Source organism: Ambystoma mexicanum, chromosome 13 (assembly GCF_040938575.1).
Source record: "Ambystoma mexicanum isolate Mex_15411 chromosome 13, UKY_AmexF1_1, whole genome shotgun sequence".
NCBI classification, from domain to species: Eukaryota; Metazoa; Chordata; class Amphibia; order Caudata; family Ambystomatidae; genus Ambystoma; species Ambystoma mexicanum.
The window spans coordinates 285,972,334-285,988,827 of NC_090938.1; positions in this window are offsets into that span (position 1 = coordinate 285,972,334).

The window sequence follows — 16,494 nt, forward strand, 5'->3', positions numbered from 1 at the left end:
GATTGGAAAGGGAAGGACTTGGATATCACATATCATGCTATAGGCAGGGTCTCAGGTTTGGAAAGGGAAGGAGATGGATATCACATTTCATGTTAGAGGTAGGATCTCAGGTTTGGTATTAGAGGCATTGAGATATCACATCTCATGCTATCAGAAGGGTCTCAGGATTGGAATGGGAAGAAGTTGGATATCACATCTCATGCTAAAGGGAGGGTCTCGGGTTTGGAAGGGGAAGGATTTGGAAATCACATCTCATATTATAGGAAGGATCTCAGGTTTGGTATTAGAAGCATTGAGATATCACATCTCATGCTATCGGAAGGATCTCAGGTTTGGTATAAGAGGCATTGAGATATCACATCTCATGCTATCATAAGGGTCTCAGGATTGGAATGGGAAGGAGTTGGATATCACATCTCATGTTATAGGAAGAATCTCAGGTTTGGTATTGGAAGCATTGAGACATCACATCTCATGCTATAGGAAGGGTCTCAGGATTGGAATGGGAAGGAGTTGGATATCACATCTCATGCTATAGGAAGGGTCTCAGATTTGGTATAAGCATTGAGATATCACATCTCATGCTATAGGAAGGGTCTCAGGATTGGAATGGGAAGGAGTTGTATATGACATCTCAGGCCATAGGAAGGGTCTCAGGTTTGATATAAGCATTGAGATATCACATCTCTGCTATCGGAAGGGTCTCAGGATTGGAATGGGAAGGAGTTGGATATCCCATCTGAGTTGGATATCCCATCTCATGTTATAGGAAGGGTCTCAGGTTTGGTATTAGAAGCATTGAGATATCACATCTCATGCTATAGGAAGGGTCTCAGGATTGGAATGGGGAGGACTTGGATGTCACATCTCATGCTATTGGGAGGGTCTCAAGTTTGATATTAGAAGCATTGAGATAACAAATGTCATGATATCGGAAGGGTCTCAGGATTGGAATGGGAAGGAGTTGGATATCACATCTCATGGTAAAGGAAGGGTCTAAGGTGTGGAAGGGGAAGGATTTGGATATCACATCTCATGTTATAGGACGGGTCTCAGGTTTGGTATTAGAAGCATTGAGATATCAAGTCTCATGGTATAGGAAGGGTCTCAGAATTGGAATGGGAAGAAGTTGGATATCACATCTCAAGCTATAGGAAGGGTCTCAGGATTGGAATGGGAAGGAGTTTGATATCACATCTCATGCCATAGTATGGGTCTCAGATTTGGTAGAAGCATTGGGATATCACATCTCATGCTATCGGAATGGTCTCAGGTTGGAATGGGATGGAGTTGGATATCACATTTCATGTTATAGGAAGGGTCTCAGGATTGGAATGGGAAGGACTTGGATATCATATCTCATGCTATAGGAAGGCTCTCAGGTTTGGAAGGGGAAGGAGTTGGATATCACATTTCATGTTAGAGGAAGGATCTCAGGTTTGGTATTAGAGGCCTTGAGATATCACATCTCATGCTATAGGAAGGGTCTCAGGATTGGAATGGGAAGGAGTTGGATATCACATCTCAAGCTATAGGAAGGGTCTCAGGTTTGGTATAAGCATTGAGATATCACATCTCATGCTATAGGAAGGGTCTCAGGATTGGAATGGGAAGGAGTTGGATATCACATCTCATGTTATAGGAAAGATCTCAGGTTTGGTATTAGAAGCATTGAGACATCACATCTCATGTTATAGGAAGGGTCTCAGGATTGGAATGGGAAGAAGTTGGATATCACATCTCATGCTATAGGAAGGGTCTCAGGTTTGGAAGGGGAAGGAGTTGGATATCCAATCTCATGTTATAGGACTGGTCTCAGGTTTGGTATTAGAAGCATTGAGATATCACATCGCATGCTGTAGGAAGGTTCTCAGGTTTGGAATGGGGAGGAATTGGATATCACATCTTATGTCATAGGAAGGATCTCAGGTTTGGTATTAGAAGCATTGAGATATCACATCTCATGCTATAGGAATGGTCTCAGGGTTGGAATGGGAAGGAGTTGGATATTACATTCTTGCTATAGGAAGGGTCTCATGTTTGGAATGGGAAGGAGTTGGATATCACATATGCTATAGGAAGGGTCTCAGGTTTGGAATGGGAAGGAGTTGGATATCCGATCTCATGTTATAGGAAGGGTCTCAGGTTTGGTATAAGCATTGAGATATCACATCACTGCTATCAGAAGTGTCTCAGGATTGGAATGGGAAGGAGTTGGATATCCCATCTCATGTTATAGGACGGGTCTCAGGTTTGTTATTAGAATCATTGAGATATCATATTGCACGCTGCAGGAAGGGTCTAAGCATTGGAATGGGAAGGACTTGGATATCACATCTCATGCTATAGATAGGCTCTCAGATTTGGAAAGGGAAGGAGTTGGATATCACATTTCATGTTATAGGAAGGATCTCAGGTTTGGTATTAGAGGCATTGAGATATCACATCTCATGCTATAGGAAGCGTCTCAGGATTGGAATGGGAAGGAGTTGGGTATCACATCTCATGCTATAGGAAGGGTCTCAGGATTGGTATAAGTATTGAGATATAACATCTCATGCTATAGGAAGGGTCTCAGGATTGGAATGGAAGGAGTTGGATATCACATCTCATGTTATAGGAAGGATCTCAGGTTTGGTATTAGAAGCATTGAGACATCACATCTCATGCTATAGGAAGGGTCTCAGGTTTCGTATAAGCATTGAGATATCACATCTCTGCTATCGGAAGGGTCTCAGGATTGGAATGGGAAGGAGTTGGATATCCCATCTCATGTTATAGGAAGAGTCTCAGGTTTGGTATTAGAAGCATTGGATATCACATATCATGCTATAGGAAGTGTCTCAGGATTGGAATGGGAAGGACTTGGATATCACATCTCATGCTATAGGGAGGGTCTCAAGTTTGATATTAGAAGCATTGAGTTATCACATCTCATGCTATAGGAAGGGTCTCAGGATTGGAATGGGAAGGAGTTGGATATCACATCTCATGCTATAGGAAGGGTCTCAGGTTTGGTATAAGCAGTGAGATATCACATCTCATGCTATAGGAAGGGTCTCAGGTTTGGAATGGGAAGGAATTGGATATCACATCTCATGTCATAGGAAGTATCTCAGGTTTGGTATTAGAAGCATTGAGATATCACATCTCATGCTATAGGAATGGTCTCAGGATTGGAATGGGTAGGAGTTGGATATTACATTCTTGCTATAGGAAGGGTCTTATGTTTGGAATGGGAAGGAGTTGGATATCACATATGCTATAGGAAGGGTCTCAGGTCTGGAACGGGAAGGAGTTGGATATCACATCTCATGCTATAGGTAGGCTCTCAGGTTTGGTATAAGCATTGAGATATCACATCTCATGCTATAGGAAGGGTCTCAGGATTGGAATGGGAAGGATTTGGATATCACATCTCATGCTATAGGAAGGGTCTCAGGATTGGTATAAGAATTGAGATATAACATCTCATGCTATAGGAAGGGTCTCAGGATTGGAATGGAAGGAGTTGGATATCACATCTCATGTTATAGGAAGGATCTCAGGTTTGGTATTAGTAGCATTGAGACATCACATCTCATGCTATAGGAAGGGTCTCAGGATTGGAATGGGAAGGAGTTGGATATCACATCTCATGCTATAGGAAGGGTCTCAGGTTTGGAAGGGGAAGGATTTGGATATTACATCTCGTGTTATAGGAATGATCTCAGGTTTGGTATTAGAAGCATTCAGATATCACATCTCATGCTATCGGAAGGATCTCAGGTTTGGTATTAGAAGCATTGAGATATCAAATCTCATGCTATAGGAAGGGTCGCAGGATTTGAATGGGAAGGAGTTCGATATCACATCTCATGCTGTGGGAAGGGTCTCAGGATTGGAATGGGAAGGAGTTTTATATGACATCTCATGCCATAGGAAGGATCTCAGGTTTGGTATTAGAAGCATTGAGACATAACATCTCATGTTATAGGAAAGGTCTCAGGATTGGAATGGGAAGGAGTTGGATATCACATCTCATGCTATAGGAAGGGTCTCAGGTTTGGTATAAGTATTGAGATATCACATCTCATGCTATAGGAAGGGTCTCAGGATTGGAATGGGAAGGAGTTGTATATGACATCTCATGCCACAGGAAGGGTCTCAGGTTTGGTATAAGCATTGAGATATCACATCTCTGCTATCGGAAGGGTCTCAGGATTGGAATGGGAAGGAGTTGGATATCCCATCTTACGTTATAGGAAGGGTCTCAGGTTTGGTATTAGAAGCATTGAGATATCACATCTCATGCTATAGGAAGGGTCTCAGGATTGGAATGGGAAGGACTTGGATATCACATCTCATTCTATAGGGAGGGTCTCACGTTTGGAAAGGGAAGGAGTTGGATATCACATTTCATGTTAGATGTACGATCTCAGGTTTGGTATTAGAGGCATTGAGATATCACATCTCATGCTATCAGAAGGGTCTCAGGATTGGAATGGGAAGGAGTTGGATATCACATCTCATGCTAAAGGGAGGGTCTCAGGAATGGAAGGGGAAGGATTTGGATATCACATCTCATGTTATAGGAAGGATCTCAGGTTTGGTATTAGAAGCATTGAGATATCACATCTCATGCTATCGGAAGGATCTCAGGTTTGGTATTAGAGGCATTGAGATATCACATCTCATGCTAAAGGGAGGGTCTCAGAGTTGGAAGGGGAAGGATTTGGATATCACATCTCGTGTTATAGGAAGGATCACAGGATTGGTATTAGAAGCATTGAGATATCACATCTCATGCTATGGGAAGGGTCTCAGGATTGGAATGGGAAGTAGTTGGATATCGCATCTCATGCTATAGGAAGGGTCTCAGGGTTGGAATGGGAAGGAGTTGTATATGACATCTCATGCCACAGGAAGGGTCTCAGGTTTGGTATAAGCATTGAGATATCACATCTCTGCTATTGGAAAGGTCTCAGAATTGGAATGGGAAGGACTTGGATATCACAATTCATGTTATAGGAAGGGTCTCAGGTTTGGTATTAGAAGCATTGAGATATGACATCTCATGCTATAGGAAGGGTCTCAGGATTGGAATGGGAAGGACTTGGATATCACATCTCATGTTATAGGAAGGGTCTCAGGTTTGGTATTAGAAGCATTGAGATATCACATCTCATGCTATAGGAAGGGTCTCAGGAGTGGAATGGAAAGGAGTTGGATATCACATCTCATGATAAAGGAAGGGTCTAAGGTTTGGAAGGGGAAGGATTTGGATATCACATCTCATGTTATTGGACTGGTCTCAGGTTTGGTATTAGAAGCATTGAGATATCAAGTCTCATGGTATAGGACTGGAGTTTGATATCACATCTCATGCCATGGTATGGGTCTCAGGTTTTGTAGAAGCATTGGGATATCACATCTCATGCTATCGGAAGGATATCAGGATTAGATTTGGAAGGAGTTGGATATCCCATCTCATGTTATAGGAAGGGTCTCAGGATTGGAATGGGAAGGACTTGGATATCACATCTCATGCTGTAGGAAGGCTCTCAGGTTTGGAAAGGGAAGGAGTTGGATATGACATTTCATGTTAGAGGTAGGATCTCAGGTTTGGTATTAGAGGCATTGAGATATCACATCTCATGCTATCAGAAGGGTATCAGGATTGGAATGGGAAGGAATTGGATATCACATCTCATGCTAAAGGGAGGGTCTCAGGTTTGGTATTAGAAGCATTGAGATATCACATCTCATGCTATCTGAAGGATCTCAGGTTTGGTATTAGAAGCATTGAGATATCACATCTCATGCTATAGGAAGGGTCTCAGGATTGGAATGGGAAGGAGTTGGATATCACATCTCATGTTATAGGAAGGATCTCAGGTTTGGTATTAGAAGCATTGAGATATCACATCTCATGCTATAGGAAGGGTCTCAGGATTGGAATGGGAAGGAGTTGGATATCACATCTCATGCTAAAGGAAGGGTCTCCGTTTTGGTAGAAGCATTGAGATATCACATCTCATGCTATAGGAAGGGTCTCAGGATTGGAATGGGAAGGAGTTGGATATCACATCTCGTGCTATAGGAAGGGTCTCAGGTTTGGTATAAGCATTGAGATATCACATCTCTGCTATCGGAAGGGTCTCAGGATTGGAATGGGAAGGACTTAGATATCACATCTCATGCTATAGGGAGGGTCTCAGTATTGATATTAGAAGCATTGAGATATCACATCTCATGCTATCGGAAGGGTCTCAGGATTGGAATGGAAGGAGCTGGATATCACATCTCATGCTAAGACCTGATATACCCTTCCTATAAAATGAGATGGGAATATCCAACTCCTTCCCATTCCAATCCTGAGACCCTTCCGATAGCAGAGATGTGATATCTCAATGCTTATACCAAACCTGAGATCCTTCCTATAACATGAGGTGTGATATCCAACTCCTTCCCATTCCAATCCTGAGACACTTCCTATAGCATGAGATGTGATATCTCACTGCTTATACCAAACCTGATACCCTTCCTATAGCATGAGATGTGATATCCAACTCCTTCCCATTCCAATCCTGAGTCCCTTCCTATAGCATGAGATGTGATATCTCAATGCTTCTAATTTCAAACTTGAGACCCTCCCTATAGCATGAGATGTGATATCCAAGTCCTTCGCATTCCAATCCTGAGACACTTCCTATAGCATGAGATGTGATATCTCAATGCTTCTAATACCAAACCTGATACTCTTCCTATAACATGAGATGGGATATCCAACTCCTTCCCATTCCAATCCTGAGATCCTTCCTCTAACATGAAATGTGATATCCAACACCTTCCCTTTCCAAACCTGATAGCCTACCTATAGCTTGAGATGTGATATCCAAGTCCTTCCCATTCCAATCCTTAGACCCTTCCTACAGCATGCAATATGATATCTCAATGATTCTAATAACAAACCTGAGACCCGTCCTATAACATGAGATGGGATATCCAACTCCTTCCCATTCCAATCCTGAGACACTTCCGATAGCAGAGATGTGATATCTCAATGCTTATACCAAACCTGAGATCCTTCCTATAACATGAGATGTGATATCCAACTCCTTCCAAATCCAATCCTGATACCCTTCCGATAGCATGAGATGTGATATCCCAATGCTTCTACCAAACCTGAGACCCAGACTATGGCATGAGATGTGATATCAAACTCCTTCCCATTCCAATCCTGAGACCCTTCCTATAGCTTGAGATGTGATATCCAACTCCTTCCCATTCCAATTCTGAGACCCTTCCTATACCATGAGACTTGATATCTCAATGCTTCTAATACCAAACCTGAGACCCATCCTATAACATGAGATGTGATATCCAAATCCTTCCCCTTCCAAACCTTAGACCCTTCCTTTATCATGAGATGTGATATCCAACTCCTTCCCATTCAAATCCTGAGACCCTTCCGATATCATGAGATGTGATATCTCAATGCTTCTAATACCAAACCTGAGACCCTTCCTATAGCACGAGATGTGATATCCAACTCCTTCCCATTCCAATCCTGAGACCCTTCCTATAGCATGAGATGTGATATCTCAATGCTTCTACCAAAACGGAGACCCTTCCTTTAGCATGAGATGTGATATCCAACTCCTTCCATTCCAATCCTAAGACCCTTCCTATAGCATGAGATGTGATATCTCAATGCTTCTAATATCAAACTTGAGACCCTCCCTATAGCATGAGATGTGATATCCAAGTCCTTCCCATTCCAATCCTGAGACACTTCCTATAGCATGATATGTGATATCTCAATGCTTCTAATACCAAACCTGAGACTCTTCCTATAACATGAGATGGGATATCCAACTCCTTCCCATTCCAATCCTGAGACCCTTCCAAAAGCAGAGATGTGATATCTCAATGCTTATACCAAACCTGAGACCCTTCCTATGGCATGAGATGTCATATACATATCCTTCCCATTCCAATCCTGAGACCCTTCCTATAGCATGAGATGTGATATCTCAATGCTTATACCAAACCTGAGACCCTTCCTATAGCATGAGATGTGATATCCAAGTCCTTCCCATTCCAATCCTTAGACCCTTCCTATAGCATGCAATATGATATCTCAATGAATCTAATACCAAACCTGAGACTCTTCCTATAACATGAGATGGGATATCCAACTCCTTCCCATTCCAATCCTGAGACCCTTCCAAAAGCAGAGATGTGATATCTCAATGCTTATACCAAACCTGAGACCCTTCCTATGGCATGAGATGTCATATACATATCCTTCCCATTCCAATCCTGAGACCCTTCCTATAGCATGAGATGTGATATCTCAATGCTTATACCAAACCTGAGACCCTTCCAATAGCATTAGATGTGATATCCAAGTCCTTCCCATTCCAATCCTTAGACCCTTCCTATAGCATGCAATATGATATCTCAATGATTCTAATAACAAACCTGAGACCCGTCCTATAACATGAGATGGGATATCCAACTCCTTCCCATTCCAATCCTGAGACCCTTCCGATAGCAGAGATGTGATATCTCAATGCTTATACCAAACCTGAGACCCTTCCTACGGCATGAGATGTCATATACAACTGCTTCCCATTCCAATCCTGAGACCCTTCCCATAGCATGAGATGTGATATCTCAATGCTTATACCAAACCTGAGACCCTTCATATAGCATGAGATGTGATATCCAACTCCTTCCCATTACAATCCTGAGTCCCTTCCTATAGCATGAGATGTGATGTCTCAATGCTTCTAATACCAAACCTGAGATCCTTCCTATAACATGAGATGTGATATCCAACTCCTTCCATTCCAATCCTGAGACCCTTCCTATAGCATGAGATGTGATATCTCAATGCTTCTAATATCAAACTTGAGACCCTCCCTATAGCATGAGATGTGATATCCAATTCCTTCCCATTCCAATCCTGAGACACTTCCTATAGCATGAGATGTGATATCTCAATGCTTCTAATACCAAACCTGAGACTCTTCCTATAACATGAGATGGGATATCCAACTCCTTCCCATTCCAATCCTGAGACCCTTCCAAAAGCAGAGATGTGATATCTCAATGCTTATACCAAACCTGAGACCCTTCTTATGTCATGAGATGTCATATACATATCCTTCCCATTCCAATCCTGAGACCCTTCCTATAGCATGAGATGTGATATCTCAATGCTTATACCAAACCTGAGACCCTTCCTATAGCATGAGATGTGATATCCAACTCCTTCCCATTCCAATCCTGAGACCCTTCCTATAGAATGAGATGTGATATCTCAATGCCTCTAATACCAAACCTGAGATCCTTCCTCTAACATGAAATGTGATATCCAACTCCTTCCCTTTCCAAACCTGAGAGCCTACCTATAGCATGAGATGTGATATCCAAGTCCTTCCCATTCCAATCCTTAGACCCTTCCTATAGCATGCAATATGATATCTCAATGATTCTAATAACAAACCTGAGACCCGTCCTATAACATGAGATGGGATATCCAACTCCTTCCCATTCCAATCCTGAGACACTTCCGATAGCAGAGATGTGATATCTCAATGCTTATACCAAACCTGAGACCCTTCCTATAACATGAGATGTGATATCCAACTCCTTCCCATTCCAAACCTGAGACCCTTCCTATAGCATATGTGATATCCAACTCCTTCCAATTCCAAACATGAGACCCTTCCCATAGCAAGAATGTAATATCCAACTCCTTCCCATTCCAATCCTGAGACCATTCCTATAGCATGAGATGTGATATCTCAATGCTTCTAATACCAAACCTGAGATCCTTCCTATGACATGAGATGTGATATCCAATTCCTTCCCATTCCAAACCTGAGACCCTTCCTACAGCATGCGATGTGATATCTCAATGCTTCTAATACCAAACCTGAGACCAGTCCTATAACATGAGATGGGATATCCAACTCCTTCCCGTTCCAATCCTGAGACACTTCCGATTGCAGAGATGTGATATCTCAATGCTTATACCAAACCTGAGACTCTTCCTATAACATGAGATGTGATATCCAACTCCTTCCCGTTCCAAACCTGAGACCCTTCCTATAGCATGAGATGTGATATCCAACTCCTTCCCATTCCAATCCTGAGACCCTTCCGATAGCATGCGATGTGATATCTCAATGCCTCTAATACCAAACCTGAGATCCTTCCTATAACATGTGATGTGATATTCAATTCCTTCCCCTTCCAAACCTGAGACCCACCCTTTAGCATTAGATGTGATATCCAACTCCTTCCCATTCCAATCCTGAGACCCTTATGATAGCATGAGATGTGATATCTCAATGCCTCTAATACCAAACCTGAGATACTTCCGATAGCATGAGATGTGATATCTCAATGCTTCTAATACCAAACCTGAGATCCTTCCTATAACATGAGATGTGATATCCAACTCCTTCCCATTCCAATCCTGAGACCCTTCTGATAGCATGAGATGTGATATCTCAATGCCTCTAATACCAAACCTGAGATCCTACCTCTAGCATGAAATGTGATATCCAACTCCTTCCCTTTCCAAACCTGAGAGCCTACCTATAGCATGAGATGTGATATCCAAGTCCTTCCCATTCCAATCCTTAGACCCTTCCTATAGCATGCAATATGATATCTCAATGATTCTAATAACAAACCTGAGACCCGTCCTATAACATGAGATGGGATATCCAACTCCTTCCCATTCCAATCCTGAGACACTTCCGATAGCAGAGATGTGATATCTCAATGCTTATACCAAACCTGAGACCCTTCCTATAACATGAGATGTGATATCCAACTCCTTCCAATTCCAAACATGAGACCCTTCCCATAGAAAGAATGTAATATCCAAGTCCTTCCCATTCCAATCCTGAGACCATTCCTATAGCATGAGATGTGATATCTCAATGCTTCTAATACCAAACCTGAGATCCTTCCTATGACATGAGATGTGATATCCAATTCCTTCCCATTCCAAACCTGAGACCCTTCCTACAGCATGCGATGTGATATCTCAATGCTTCTAATACCAAACCTGAGACCAGTCCTATAACATGAGATGGGATATCCAACTCCTTCCTGTTCCAATCCTGAGACACTTCCGATTGTAGAGATGTGATATCTCAATGCTTATACCAAACTTGAGACTCTTCCTATAACATGAGATGTGATATACAACTCCCTCCCGTTCCAAACCTGAGACCCTTCCTATAGCATGAGATGTGATATCCAACTCCTTCCCATTCCAATCCTGAGACCCTTCCGATAGCATGAGATGTGATATCTCAATGCCTCTAATACCAAACCTGAGATCCTTCCTATAACATGTGATGTGATATTCAATTCCTTCCCCTTCCAAACCTGAGACCTTCCCTTTAGCATGAGATGTGATATCCAACTCCTTCCCATTCCAATCCTGAGACCCTTATGATAGCATGAGATGTGATATCTCAATGCCTCTAATACCAAACCTGAGATACTTCCGATAGCATGAGATGTGATATCTCAATGCTTCTAATACCAAACCTGAGATCCTTCCTATAACATGAGATGTGATATCCAACTCCTTCCCATTCCAATCCTGAGACCCTTCTGATAGCATGAGATGTGATATCTCAATGCCTCTAATACCAAACCTGAGATCCTACCTCTAAAATGAAATGTGATATCCAACTCCTTCCCTTTCCAAACCTGAGACCCTGCCTATAGCATGAGATGTGATATCCAAGTCCTTCCCATTCCAATCCTGAGACCCTTCCTATAGCATGAGATGTGATATCTCAATGTCTCGTCGTCGTGTTGAGTCTGCAGCAGCAGAGTTGAGTAAAAGACGTCCCAAACGAAGGAACCCGCACAGTTTGTTACCACAGCAGGGCAACGGAGCGGCGGTGTGTATCTGAGCCAAATGTACACTACTCACTTCAGACCTGGGAACGCCAAGTGTACGAATCATGTGAGAGTGACAAGGACTCGATATACTACACAACCTGGCGGCGGTTACAGAGCAAGACTCCTGTGTAGGCTGGTCAGTCTGCTGGATGGCCCAGAGACGCTTCCGAAGGCTTACTAGCAGGAGATGGTGAAGATGCCGAGAATAGCTGTCCCCGCTATTCCAAGGGTCGAAGTACCAGTACAGGCCTTCTGGTTCGATCAAAGGTGAAAAGGGTTTCACAAGGCGACAGCAGTGCAGAGGAGCAGTCCTTCAGCGGGTCACCAGCGATTCCTCGGTTCAGCCTCTTGGTTGCAGGATACTTGGCTCCTGTATACCTTCGTTCGTGAGAACTCAGGAGATCGACATGGTAGTGGTGTTTCCAGCCCCCTCTTATCCACGGTTCCCTTCGCGCCAAAACGGAGGGGACCCAATGGGAGATCCGCTCATCAACACTCACACCATTCGTGGACCTATCACGGACCACGGTGGTCCCAGGCATTCACACCACCCTAGACTCTCTGGCACCCAGGATGTGTATTGGGACCAGACATCCCAGCCCACATCCTGGAGGCACACACAAGACATGTAGAAGCCCGCGAAAGCATCTGTGTTTCGCGGGAAAGTACATGCCCAAATAAGGAAGACCCCAGGTCGGCTCGACCTGGGGAAGGTGAAGGGAGCAAGATGGTCAGCGGACAGGACAAAGGAGCCTCGTGGTCTGGCCATTTTGGGCTCTAGGCCACCATTTTGGGTTAAGCGCGAGAAACGCGCTTAGAACGCCAAAAGGAGCTCAAAACACAATAAACGATCGCTGCCACCATTCCCGTCCGTGAATCACTTGCACCAATCAGTTACAATCCTGGAAGAGTATCTAGGGCCTGTAGAAGGCTAGAGACCCAAGAGAGCAGTAACTTATCTTACAGTGCCCTCTTGTGTCATGTTGCACGAAAGCCGCAACATGATAAAAGAAACTACGGAAACGAGCGTTTCCTGGTACTGACTGTCTTAAGGGCATGACAGTTTCCCCGTAAGAAAGGAGCGAAAGCCCAGAGGAGTGCGGCAGAAGGCTGCACTTCTCTGGCAAAGTCGAGAACAAGGTGAAAAACAACAGCAAAAAGTTTAGGGGTTGCCACATGGAAGGAAAATTACCTACAATTACGAAATCTTTCCTAACACTCGCCCCTCCCAGACTATGGACAGGGGGAACTAATCCACCCCTGGATGAGTCTCTTGTTCAGGTCGGTTAAACATTCTGCACAACCCATCAGCATTGCTATGTTGGACACCTGGGCTATGCTCAATAGTGAAGTCGAAGCCTTGTAGACTTATGGACCACCTAAGCAACTTTGGATTCTCCCCCTTCATGTTTATTAGCCACTTTAAGGGCTTATGGTCAGTTTGCACAGTGAAGTGGTGTTAGGAAAGATTTCGTAATTGTAGGGAATTTTCCTTCCATGTGGCAACCCCTAAACTTTTTGCTATTGTTTTTAACCTTGTTCTTGACTTTGCCAGAGAAGTACAGCCTTCTGCTGCACTTCTCTGGGCTTTCGCTCCTTTCTTACGGGGAAACTGACATGCCCTTAAGACAGTCAGTACCGGGGAACGCTGTTTCCCGTAGTTTCTTTTATCGTGTTGCGGCTTTAGTGCAACATGACACAAGAGGGCACTGTAAGCTAAGTTACAGCTCTCTTGGGTCTCTAGCCTTCTACAGGCCCTAGATACTCTTTTAGGATGGTATTTGATCGGTGCAAGTCATTCAGGGACTGGAATGGTGGCAGCGATCGTTTTGTTTATTTTGAGCTCCTTTTGGCGTTCTGAGCACGTTTTTCGCACTGAACCCAAAATGGTGGCCTGGCTCCCAAAATGGCCAGACCACGAGGCTCCTTTGTCCTGTCCACTGACCGTCTTGCTCCCTTCACCTTCCCCAGGTCAAGCGACCCGGGGCCTTCCTTATTTGGGCATGTACTTTCCCGCGAAACGTGGTTGCTTTCGCGGGCTTCTACATGTCTTTTGTGTGCCTCCAGGGTGTGGGCTGGGATGTCTGGTCCCAATACACATCCTGGGTGCCAGAGAGTCTAGGGTAGTGTGAATGCCTGGGACCACCGTGGTCCGTGATTGGTCCACGTATGGTGTGTGTGTTGATGAGCGGATCTCCCATTGGCTCCCCTCCGTTTTGGCGCGAAGGGAACCGTGGATAAGAGGGGGCTGGAAACACCACTACCATGTCGATCTCCTGAGTTCTCACGAACGAAGGAATACAGGAGCCAAGTATCCTGCAACCAAGAGGCTGGACCGAGGAATCGCTGGTGACCCGCTGAAGGAATCCTCCTTTGCACTGCTGTCGTCCTGTGAAACCCTTTCCTCCTTGGATCGAACCAGAAGGCCTGTACTGGTGCTTCGACCTTTGGAATAGCAGGAACAGCTATTCCCGGCGACTTCATCATCTCCTGCCAAGTAAGCCTTCGGAAGCGTCTCTGGGCCATCCAGTTGACTGACCAGCTTACAAGGGAGTCCTGCTCTGTAACTGCCGCCAGGTTGTGTTGTATTTCGAGTCCTTGTCACTCTCCCACACTTCGTACACTTGGCGTTCCCAAGTCTGAAGGGAGGAGTGTACATTTGGCTCGAATACACCCGGCCGCTCCGTTGTCCTGCTGCGGCAACAAACTGTGCTGGTTTCGTCGATTGGGACGTCTTTTTGCTCTACACGACTACGAGGCGTTCCCTGCTCTTCTGAACCTGACAGCTGCTGAAACTAACGTGGAGAAGCCTGGGTCTGCTTGCTTCGGGGACCGGTGAGTAGTTTAGCTAGGATCTGGTCGCCCTCCTGCAGTATCCCATTGCTTTTCCCTGCTGTGTAAAAACAGCACCCTTTTGGCCGTACTCGCGCTCTGCTTCTGCCCGCTGTGGAGGCTGCGCTTGAGTTACGGAACCTGTTCTCCTTCTGCTGTGCACTAACCCGAACTGCCTGACTTCCTCCGAAGAGCTTCCCCTTTTGCCCGTTGGCACCGGCGTGGCAGGTACTTTGAGCACAAGGCTCCACTCTTCGCAGGGCTCGGACTTCCATCTAGTTAGGTGCCTCTGAAGGCGAACTGAGTCTAAAGCGGTATCGCACTGCCTGTTTTCCTTCCCTGGGAGGTGGACTACATATTTCGTGCTTTAAACGCTTGCGACTGTGTATTTGTATATATATTGTGTTGATATGGTATGTGTTGGTTTAATATTGTGATATTGTGATTTTCTCGCTACGGTCATTATTTTAAAGGCCTTAAAATAAATGTGTATCTATTTTTGATATAACAACTGTTTGGAGTAGTTTGTCAGCGCTCTTGCTTTGTGTGCTCACTGCGGGCTTTCAGTCACCCTCACCCCTCTTGAGACCTAGTCTTGACCGCCGCGATCGCTACCTTGATTGGTCTGGCTTGTCCAGAGGTTACCCTGTTCCAAGTAATTAGGTTGGCCTTCTGAACTTCTGCGCCACCAGGACAGAGTTCAGAAATCCGTCTTAACAAATTGGTGTACAGCGGTGGGATACGACTGAAGGTATCCAGTGTTGCGCTCGAACTAAGGCATTTCAGGTTATTCCAAACAGTACACGTAGTGAATTGTTATAGTATAACTTTAAAAAGGCCATAGTCCTATCAAACAGTATGGAAACAAGTACCTTGTTAACTTTGAATGCTTCTAAATCAGAAACACTAAAAAAGATGTGTGCGGAGAGAGGGGTTTCCTCTCAAGGCACGAAATTGGAAATGATCCAAAGAATCGTGGCGTGGCAAGAAGCGCAGCTTGACGCTATAACTTCTGAGGACAGTGCGGAAGGTGGTGGGGCTGCTCTCACTGGTAGAACCGACGGTTCTGCCGCCGCACTGATCCACCGCGACCACGAGGACAGGGAGGACGAGATGTCTAATGTTTCCTCTGCCAGTGTTGATGGGGAGGCTATGCTTGAATTCAAGAAGCAAGAGCTGCGGTTTAGGCAGCAGGAGCTTGAATTCAGCATAGCCAAACTAAAAATCGAACAGGCAGAAAAACAAAAAGACAGGGATCACCAGTTGGAACTGGCCAAGCTTCAGGTTGCAAATGGATCCAAGGGTCCTGGACATGGGTCTGGGGCTTCCTCTCATCCACGGTTTCCAAAAGATCTGCTCAGTGTGTATGAAGAACGGAATGACATTATGGACTGGCTGAATGCGTTTGAGTATGCATGCGAGGTTCAAGAAGTTGACAATGCTGATAAGATTGCGTGGTTGCTCAGTAGACTGCCCCATTCTGGCTGTAGTGCCATTATGGAAATGTCGAAGACTGAGCGAGTTGATTTCGCAATGTTAAAGCAAACTCTCATTTTAAAGTTTGGGAAGACTCCGGCCCAATATTTAAAGCGTTTTCGAGAGTATAAGAAAAAGGAAGGTGGTACTTGGGTATCTTATGTCGCTGAATCCTTGAAAAACTTAACTGGCTGGGTCGAAGGTTATAAGGTTTCTACCTTCGAAGGCATGATAAATCTTGTCATGCTGGAACAC